The following is an 11,056-nucleotide window of genomic DNA, read 5'->3' on the forward strand; positions in this document are numbered from 1 at the left end:
GCAGGTGAGGGGTCCGAGGGACGGTGGGCTGGACGTCAGTGGAGAGGTCTGTGCCTGCAGGCAGGGAAGGCCATCCTGGGCATGGAAGCCACGTGGTCGGGCCCTCTCCACATAAGCACCCGTGCCTTTTCCGTGTCATTGCATTGAAACCAGGCACCTGCTCTTGGGAGGAAGTACGGTTGTCTTTATTCTCCCAGCTCAGAGAAGTGGTCAGGGCAGATCTGCCTGAGCCCTGTCGTGTGCCAGCTGGCCAGGAGTGGGCTGAAATGCCTCATGGTGGGCAGCTGAGCTCTGGCTCCTGGGGGCTGGGCCAGTACATGGTCAGGGGATGCAGAGGACCGCGTCTGCTCCCACCCATTGTGAGGCCCCCTCTTTCTCCAGGGCTGTCAGCCAGAGCCGTTTCGATAGGCAAGAACTATGGACAACCGCTCTGGCCTTTGCCTGGCATGTCTGTGGGGTCAGGGGAAGATGGGCTGGCCTCCCAGGAGGGCTCCCCGCGGACAGAGCACGAAGCAAGCACGAAGAACGTGGACCCGAAACCAAGCGCGGCCAACACCATTTTGTGGAAGAGACTGGAAGCAAAGCAGGTGCGTCCAGAGGAGAGGACAGCAGACGATCCTTCCGGTCCGAGGGAACTGCCCGCTCCAGCTAGGAACCCTCTGGGAGCGGGTCCTTCTTTTGCAGAATGACATGTTTCACGAACTGAGCATTTCTTTTTCTTTCTTTTTCAAACCTATTTTATTGTGAAACTTAACGTGGATACAAAAAAGGGCACAAAACAGACGCACAGCTCAGTGATTTATCACAAAGCCAACATTCATTAAGTCAGCGCTGGGGCAGGAAATGGACCACCGCAGTTCCCCAGCACCCCCGCAAACCTCGAATCCTCCCCCACTGCCCTGCCCCTCCCCCCCAAGTTAACCACTAGCCTGACATTCACAGCCATCACTTCCTCGCCTTTCTGTTGAACTTGACCTCCTAAGCATCCCTAAACGCTCGCAGCTGTGCCTTCTTTACTGAGCTAGGAAGTTGGGCAACACGCCTTCTTCCTGGCTTTTCACTCACTGTCACGTTCTGAGATGGTCACGTGCCGCTTACTGAGAGGTCTTTACTGAGCATCTCTGAAGCCAGGCTGGCTGGTCCCAACTGCAGGGCACCTCGTGGGCTCCGAGCCTCCCTACACCTGGGCATCCTGTCCAAACCTGAGGATGTCCCGAAAGTGCCGCCCAGCTGAAGAGCTCCAGAACTCAGTATGAATCCAGGCTACACCACTAATTTTTTTTTTTTTTTTTTTTTTTGGCCGCACTGCGAGGCATGTGGGATCTTACTTCTCTGACCAGGGATCGAACCCGCGTCCCCTGGGTTGGAAGCGTGGATTCTTAACCACTGGACCGCCAGGGAAGTCCCTTCACCACTTTCTGATTGTGTCGTTTTGAACAAGGTACTTGTTTTCTCTGAGACCCCATTTTCTCCTCTGTAAAATGGTGATAATAGTATCTCCTTGCAGGATGGTTTTAAGAATTACGGATGTTTGGGTAAATGCAGGCCCATGGTACACATCTTGTCCTCTAAGCGATAATGTCCCTGTCCTGATATGATGTATATACCATATAAAGCAACCACTTGTGAGACAGACCTTTTTTCTACTTTATATTTGAAAGCATGATGGTATCTACGCAATGCTGCCACAGTCCTGGCTGAAAGGACACCCTCTACAAAAGAGCTCTCTGGGAACTTCCCTGGTGGCGCAGTGGTTAAGAATCTGCCTGCCAAAGCAGGGGACACTGGTCCAGGAAGATCCCACATGCCGCGGAGCAACTAAGTCCGTGCGCCACAACTACTGAGGCTGCGCTCTAGAGTCCTCGAGCCACAACTACTGAGCCCGCATGCCACAGCTACTTAAGCCCATGCGCCTAGAACCCGTGCTCTGTAACACATGAAGCCAGCTCAATGAGAAGCCCGTGCACCACAATGAAGAGTAGACCCCGCTCGCCGCAACTAGAGAAAGCCCGCGCACAGCAACAAAGACCCAACGCAGCCTAAATAAATGAATAAATAATAAAATAAATTTTAAAAAAAAGTGCTCTCTGCCCTCAACGCATTCCCGGCTTAAAGGGAGTGGGAGGAAAGGCCTGCTGCCCTGGGGGAGCCCAGGACCCAAGCAGCTTGTCCCAAGTCCTGTCCCAGCAGGAGCCTCCCAGGGCCTTCGGATTCCTCTGGCCTCCACCACCTCAGAGCATGGGGTGTCCATGAAAATGTTCCAAAACCCTTTGTGCTCTGCCAGTTTGGGCATTTCAAACCCACCCCAGCAGGAGCAGAGAAGGCATCTCTCAATAAGCAAAGCCACCAGTGTTAGAAAGAAAGGCAGATGGAGGTGACCTTTCTGGCACAGGACTGGCACACCAGGAGCTGTGGGCTGCAGGTGTGGGGCAGGACCCTAAAGTCAGGCTTCCCCCAGTCACACTCCCTCCCCAACTGGGCAAACAGCCAAGCCCAAGGCACCCCCTGACGTGGATGCCAGGCCTCGCTGGGGACGGCTGTGTCCCTGCTCCCTGGCCTAACCCCAACTCCTGAGTCTGTCCTGGCCACGATACCCCTTTGAAGTTAAAGTGTCAAGAATCCTGGCCAGATGGAGACCAATTTTAAAATACAGAAGACAGGAGCGAAAATAAAGAAGTGAATGAATGAAATTGAACACCCTCATTCACCCGTGGATGTTCCGTAATCTGTTTGCAATTTCACCCATGGAGGCAGATGTCCTACTGAGTTAGAGAAATGGAATTACACTCAGGTCCCCAGATGTCACTCTGGTCCCTCTTGGTCCTTTGTCCCTGCTGGACCTCAAAGGGGACAGGATGGAGAGGTCGGGCTTGGGTCGCTTTCCTTAAACTGGGCCCCACCCCAAGAGGCAGCATCTTATACCCAGATTGCTGGTCACCATGCAGGTATCAGGCCACCCGTCTTGAGCGTAGGTGGTGTCCTCCATGGGAAAGATGATGTGAAGAGGTGGGAGGGAGCCCTGTGCAGCCAGAGCCCCCCCATTCAGGGTGTCAGCCCACACCTCTGGCCAAGCCTTTACCACATGCAAGTCAATGCTTTTAAGCCTGAGGTTTTTCCTCGGAGAACAAGGGCAGTAGTCCTGTCTCACAGGGAACTATATCCAATCTCTTGGGATAAACCATAATGGAAAAGAATATAAAAGAAGAAAGTATATCCAAAATATAGCAGAGGGAGGAACACTCCCAAACTCATTCTAAGAGGCCACCATCACCCTGATACCAAAACCAGACAAAGATGTCAGGAAGAAAGAAAACTACAGGCCAATATCACTGATGAACACAGATGCAGAAATCCTCAACAAAATACTAGCAAACAGAATCCAACAGCACATTAAAAGGATCATACACCATGATCAAGTGGGGTTTATTCCAGGAATGCAAGGATTCTTCAATATACGCAAATCAATCAACGTGATACACCATATTAACAAATTGAAGGATAAAAACCATATGATCCTCTCAATAGATGCAGAGAAAGCTTTTGACAAAATTCAACACCCATTTATGATAAAAACCCTGCAGAAAGTAGGCATACAGGGAACTTTCCTCAACATAATAAAGGCCATATATGACAAGCCCACAGCAAACATCATCCTCAATGGTGAAACACTGAAAGCATTTCCACTAAGATCAGGAACAAGACAAGGTTGCCCACTCTCACCACTACTATTCAACATAGTTTTGGAAGTTTAGCCACAGCAATCAGAGAAGAAAAAGAAATAAAAGGAATCCAAATCAGAAAAGAAGAAGTAAAGCTGTCACTGTTTGCAGATGACATAATACTATACATAGAGAATCCTAAAGATGCCACCAGAAAACTAGTAGAGCTAATCAATGAATTTGGTAAAGTAGCAGGATACAAAATTAACGCACAGAAATCTCTGGCATTCCTATACACTAAGGATGAAAAATCTGAAAGTGAAATCAAGAAAACACTCCCATTTACCATTGCAACAAAAAGAATAAAATATCTAGGAATAAACCTACCTAAGGAGACAAAAGACCTGTATGCAGAAAATTATAAGACACTGATGAAAGAAATTAAAGATGATACAAATAGATGGAAAGATATACCATGTTCTTGGATTGGAAGAATCAATATTGTGAAAATGACTCTACTACCCAAAGCAATCTACAGATTCAATGCAATCCCTATCAAACTACCACTGGTATTTTTCACAGAACTAGAACAAAAAATTTCACAATTTGTCTGGAAACAACAAAGACCCTGAATAGCCAAAGCAATCTTAAGAACAAAAAATGGAGCTGGAGGAATCAGGCTCCCTGACTTCTGACTATACTACAAAGCTACAGTAATCAAGACAGTATGGTACTGGCACAAAAACAGAAATATAGATCAATGGAACAGACTAGAAAGCCCAGAGATAAACCCACGCACATATGGTCACCTTGTCTTTGATAAAGGAGGCAAGAATATACAGTGGAGAAAAAACAGCCTCTTCAATAAGTGGTGCTGGGAAAACTGGACAGGTACATGTGAAAGTATGAGATTAGAACACTACCCAACACCATACACAAAAATAAGGTCAAAATGGATTAAAGACCTAAATATAAGGCAAGAAACTATCAAATTCTTAGAGGAAAACATAGGCAGAACACTCTATGACATAAATCACAGCAAGATCCTTTTTGACCCACCTCCTAGAGAAATGGAAATAAAAACAAAAATAAACAAATGGGACCTAATGAAACTTCAAAGCTTTTGCACAGCAAAGGAAACCGTAAACAAGACCAAAAGACAACCCTCAGAATGGGAGAAAATATTTGCAAATGAAGCAACTGACAAAGCATTAATCTCCAAAATTTATAAGCAGCTCATGCAGCTCAATAACAAAAAACCAAACCACCCAATCCACAAATGGGCAGAAGACCTAAATAGACATTTCTCCAAAGAACATATACAGATTGTCAACAAACACATGAAAGAATACTTAACATCATTAATGATTAGAGAAATGCAAATCAAAACTACAATGAGATATCATCTCACACCAGTCAGAATGGCCATCATCAAGAAATCTAGAAACAATAAATGCTGGAGAGGGTGTGGAGAAAAGGGAACACTCTTGCACTGCTGGTGGGAATGTAAATTGATACAGCCACTATGGAGAACAGTATGGAGTTTCCTTAAAAAACTACAAATAGAACTACCATACGACCCAGCAATCCCACTACTGGGCATATACCCTGAGAAAACCATAATTCAAAAAGAGTCATGTACCAAAATGTTCATTGCAGCTCTGTTTACAATAGCCAGGAGATGGAATCAACCTAAGTGTCCATCATTGGATGAATGGATAAAGAAGATGTGGCACATATATACAATGGAATATTACTCAGCCATAAAAAGAAACGAAATTGAGCTATTTGTAATGAGGTGGATAGACCTAGAGTTTGTCATACAGAGTGAAGTAAGTCAGAAAGAGAAAAACAAATACTGTATGCTAACACATATATATGGAATCTAAGAAAAAAAAAAAGGTCATGAAGAACCTATGGGTAAGACGGGAATAAAGACACAGACCTACTAGAGAATGGACTTGAGGACACGGGGAGGGGGAAGGGTAAGCTGGGACAAAGTGAGAGAGTGGCATGGACATATATACACTACCAAACGTAAAATAGGTAGCTAGTGGGAAGCAGCTGCATAGCACAGGGAGATCAGCTCAGTGCTTTGTGACCACCTAGAGGGGTGAGATAGGGAGGGGGGGAGGGAGGGAGACGCAAGAGGGAAGAGATATGGGAACATATGTATATGTATAACTGATTCACTTTGTTATAAAGCAGAAACTAACACACCATTATAAAGCAATTATACTCCAATAAAGATGTTTAAAAAAAAGAAAAAACGATTTTGAGGAGAGCATTAATGAAAGTTTAAAGTGCCTCAAACTCACTGTTCATGGGATTTTGGATTTTGAGGAGGCTGCATCCGACATCATCTATGGTCCTTGGAGATGTAACTATGTTGACTCTTGTTTCTGTGGACTTTCACTAACAGTGGCTTATCATCTCGTGTATTTATTGGTTAGGTCATTGCTGAGCTAGCTCCCAATGTCCTCTACACTGCTACAGAATCTTTCTAAACCACTTATCTCTTCATGTCATTCCACTGCCTAACTTTCTGCAGTTATTCCTGTTGCCTGTAGGATGATTTCTTGGTGTGGCACACAAAATCGTTCATGGTCTGACCCCAGATGATTCATTTAGATGTACTCTCTATCACTTCCACTTGTAGTGTATTCAACAGTAATTGAACCCTAAGTCCAACCAGCTTTCTTATACTTTTGTTCCTTGGCACAAACTGTTCTTTTTGTCTGAAAGCCTTCCCTACCACCTGTCTATCTGGGGAACTCCTCACAATACTTCACAGAGATGCTCTATACCTCCTCTTAAAACATTCCACAATTTACTACACAGATTTCAGCCCCTCATCCAAAATCTCATTGAAATTGTAATATCCTTTTATTATAGCAATTAACATAGTATATTGCATTTATGTGTCTGTACGTTTATTTCTCCGTTAGATTATAAGCAATTTGAGCTCAGGGTTTGGCATAGGTGGTTACTTAGAAAGTGTTTGTTGGAACTTCCCTGGTGGGCCAGTGGGTAAGACTCCGTGCTCCCAGTGTAGGGGGCCCAGGTTTGATCCCTGGTCGGGAAACTAGATCCCACATGCATACCGCAACTAAGAGTCCGCATGCTGCAACTAAGACCCGGCACAACCTAAATAAATTAATTAATAAATATTTTTTTAAAATAGTGTTTGTTGAACGAATGAATGAACGGTGCTTTAACCCCTCAGTCTTTGAGCTCTGGGATTATATTTTTCCAGCTTTATTGAAGTATAATTGACAAATAAAAATTGTGTATATTTTTTTAAAAAAAGAAGAAAGTATATATGTGTATAACTGAGTCCCTTTGCTGTACAGCAGAAATTAACACAACATTGTAAATCAACTGTACTCCAATAAAAAAAAAATGTGGCCATTTAACTGGGTCTACTGTGCACTTGGCCTGAAGCGTGGTGTACGCATCCCGTAAGTGGTGGTAACGGGAGTCTGGAACAAAGACCCTCCCAACCCCAATACTCCTGTGACCCCTCCCTCGGAGGCAGGGACTCAGCTGCCCCTGGCCGAGGCCCATCCAAGCCAGACAGCCAGCCTCCACTTGTCTCGGGCGCTACCCTCTGGGCAGGTGCCTTGGCCACCAGGGCCTCCCCTTGACGTTCGGCTGCCCGCATCCACCATCCTCACCCGCTCCAGCTTCTCCCTGCATCCCTGCCTCCTGAAGGCTTCTCTGTGCTCTCTGGGTCCAGCCCAGCCCAGCACATTCAGTGGCCACGCTGTCCCAGGAGCCACCCACTCCTGGGCACATTCCTGACATCTCTGATGTGGGAAGGGCCTGAGTTGGAGGACAGAGCCGGAGGACCTGGGCACCTGGTTTCCTTCTCAGCCTGGATGGGTTCCCCAGACGCCAGGGGACCTGGGCATGCTGTTTCCTTTCTGTGGGCCTCAGTTTCCCCCGAAGCAGCAACAGAAGAGTTTATGTAACCAAGGGTGGGATCCAGCTGCTCGCCACTCAAAAGCCAATAAAGAGGCCAGGTTGGTGGAAAGGAAAGTGTGCTTTATTCTGGATGCCGGCAACTGGGGCGAGGCAGGTGGGCGGACGCCTGTCCAAAGGCCAACTCCCCCCCACACCCTGACAATCAGGGGACAAGAGCTTGGAGGGGGCTACGTGCAGGAACAGCACAGTCGGCTCTGACCGTCACCTTGAAATTGCTCATCGTTGGTCTGACCACCATCATCTTGATTGTTTTCAGAATAGTCAGTCTTCAGTTCCAGGGTCGGTTTGTTCCCATTTCTTTGAGGCCAGTTCTTGGAATTGTGGCAGCTTAGGTCATGGCGACAGGCTGGTCATCACGTAGTTAACTTCTTCCACCTGTTGGCGGTTCCAGTATCTATAAGACAGCTCAATGGATATGGCTCAGAATATTATCTACAGCCCTTGATAAAGGTCCTTGAGTCTGCTTAATGACTAAATGATTATTATTTGGTCTCCTTTGACTCTTTTCCTTTGTTTCTGCATTTCCTCGCTTCTCTGATTAAACTTATTCTTTGGCTAAAGTTTTTCCACAGACAAAAGGCGGGCGGAGGACATGGGAACAAGGACCAAAGGGTCCTGCTCTGTTTCATTTAGACAAGCTCAGAGTTGTTCGCAGCCTGGCCCTCCGCACCCTGGGCATCCTCAGAGCCCCTCTCATAAATCCGTGCCCTCACCCCATCCCAGTCTGGCCCCTCAGAGCAGAGTTTGGGGTGCACAGACACACGTTGCGGAAGGAAGGTTTCGGGGGGGCGGCTTTGAAGACCCCTGGACTGGGCGATGTCGAGGGTTCCCGGCCGCACTGACCGTCGAGGACCGGGTGACACGGGTCTGGCTGGCGTTGCTGCAGCCGGGTCACGCGGAAGCAGTGGATACGCCTCCTCCGTCACCTCTGTGCCAGAGACGGTCAGGACCAGCCCGGGAGCCTCAGCCCGCCTCGCAGTGGGCCCTGTGTGCCCCCGCCCAGCCCAGCCCTGCACCCCCAGGCCCAGCCTCTGTTTTGTACACAAACACCCAGGACGGCGCGTTGGAAACCTGCAGGCTGGTTTTGTCTTTCCAAAAACAATGCCCTTTTTTTTCTTAAAGGCACCTTTGCACACTCAGGTTGGGAAGGTAAGTAGAGGCCCTCAGAGAGGGCTGGAGGAGATGGGAGACCACAGCCCTGCATCCCTCCGCTACCTGCACGGGCCGGAGGGTCCCCCTGCATCACCCTGTCCAGCAAGGTGCCTGCCTGCCACACAGCACAGCAGGCTCAGGGTGACTGTTGGCTACGAAAAAAATAATGAATGAACCTTGACGCAGAGCCCCTAGACATCACCCTACCTTTGGCTTTTTTTTTTTTTTTTTTTTACCTTTTTGAGATTGTGTCTCTGTCAGGGCAGAGTCAAGGAGTGATTTAGGACACAGGCTTGAGCCAAAACACTGGGATTCAGATTCTCTCTTGGACAAGGTAATGAGCCTCTCCCGCTCCAGTTCTCTCCTTCCTGAAACGAGGCTGTGGATGGCGTCTGAGCAGGGCTGTTGGGAGCACATTGGTGTCTAGACCCTGAACAGAGCCGGGCACAGGGGTGACACCCGATGTGTCAGCAAGTCCTTTCTTCATCGTGGGTTTATTATTTATTATTAAACGCCATGGAGGCAGTGAATGCTGGACTTACAGCTGGCGTGCATTTCTCAGCCGCCCAAGAATGGGGCCTGTGGGGTCATGCAACCGTGTTCTGCCCACGGTCATATGAGGGGAAGTTGCTGGGGGCTGCTTTCAGGCTGGTCTCTGAAGTCTCTCCTCCCAGCCTGCAGGGTCTCAGCCCGTCCTCTCTCTGGAGCGAAGGGTCAAACGGAGGGCTCTGGGGCCCTAGAAAACAGCGGGACCCCCAGAGGGAGGGAACCTTGGTCCCTGAATGACCACACGGAACACAGCCCAGCAGCCCAGATCAGCCTGGGACACAGAGAAGAAATAAATCTTTATTGTGTTGGCTGAGGTCTAGGGAGTGTTTTATGGCGTCTAGCATTACTTACCTAATACGGCCATAATGTGAGACTATAGTGATCAATTCTTCTCAGGGCATCGCCAACTTAATCTTTTTTTCTAATAATTGTTATCTTGGTGGGACTGTGTTATATTCTTGGTAGCCTTCTTTTCAACGTTATCTTATGGCTGCTTCACAGACAGTTGAGTTGGTCTACCACCCATTCTTCTCTTAAGTCGCTAACAACCTAAAAATAAATGACACCCAAAGCACTAAGTAGAACACGTGGTTCCATCCACCCCTTTATGTGGCCCAAGGGCAGAGTTGGGACATGGCTGAGATGGGGACCATGGTACATGACCTCACCAAGGGTGTGAAGAGTTGAGAGGTACCCGGAGAAAGCTCTAATTTGAAAGGATACATGCGCCCCTATGTTCATAGCAGCGCTATTCACAATAGCCAAGACATGGAAGCAACCTAAATGTCCATGGACAGAGGGGTGGATAAAGAAGATGTGGTACATATATACAGTGGAATACTACTCAGCCATGAAAAAGAATTATTTCATGCCATCTGCAGCAACATGGATGGACCTAGAGATTATCACACTAAGTGAAGTAAGTCAGAAAGAGAAAGACAAATACCATATGATATCACTTATATGTGGCATCTAAAAAGTGCTACCAATAAACTTATTTACAAAATAGAAACAGATTCACAGACACAGAAAACAAGCTTATGGTTACCAAAGGGGAAACGGGGAGAGGGATAAATTGGGAGTTTGGGATTAGCAGATACACACTACTATAAATAAAACAGAGAACCAACAAGGACCTACTGTACAGCACAGGGAATTATAGTCAAGATCCTGTAATAAACCATAATGGAAAAGAATCTGAAAAAGAGTATATATGTATAACTGAATCACTTTGCTGTACAGCAAAAATTAACACAACCTTGTAAATCAACTATACTTTAACTTCGAAAAAGAAAAAGAATTGGGAGGAAGGGCATCCCACAACCTACCTAGACGTCCTGGATCCTCCTTCCTGGCTCAGAGCAGCACCTCAACAAGCAGGTGCTTCCTCCCTACCTCTGGCTCCATCACCCCCTCCCCAGAGCCACCTGGCACAGCCCTGGAGTCCCTGGCAGTCCTTGGAGCCAACAGATGCAGGTCAGAAGCCTAGCTCTGCTCTGGACCAGCTGTGTGTCCTTGAGTAGACGACCCAGCCTCTCTGAGCCTCAGCCTCCTTGTGGGCAAGACGGAGACGTTAACACCCACCTCAAAAGGTGCGGTGAGCACTGAGCGAGCTCACAAAATGTCAGGGAGGGAAAATCTCTCCCTCTCCCCTCTGATGTTCAGTGACTGGGGGGCCAGAGAATTAAATGAACAGAAGGCAGATTAGC

The sequence above is a fragment of the Tursiops truncatus genome, chromosome 7, assembly GCF_011762595.2.
Source record: "Tursiops truncatus isolate mTurTru1 chromosome 7, mTurTru1.mat.Y, whole genome shotgun sequence".
Classification (NCBI taxonomy): Eukaryota; Metazoa; Chordata; class Mammalia; order Artiodactyla; family Delphinidae; genus Tursiops; species Tursiops truncatus.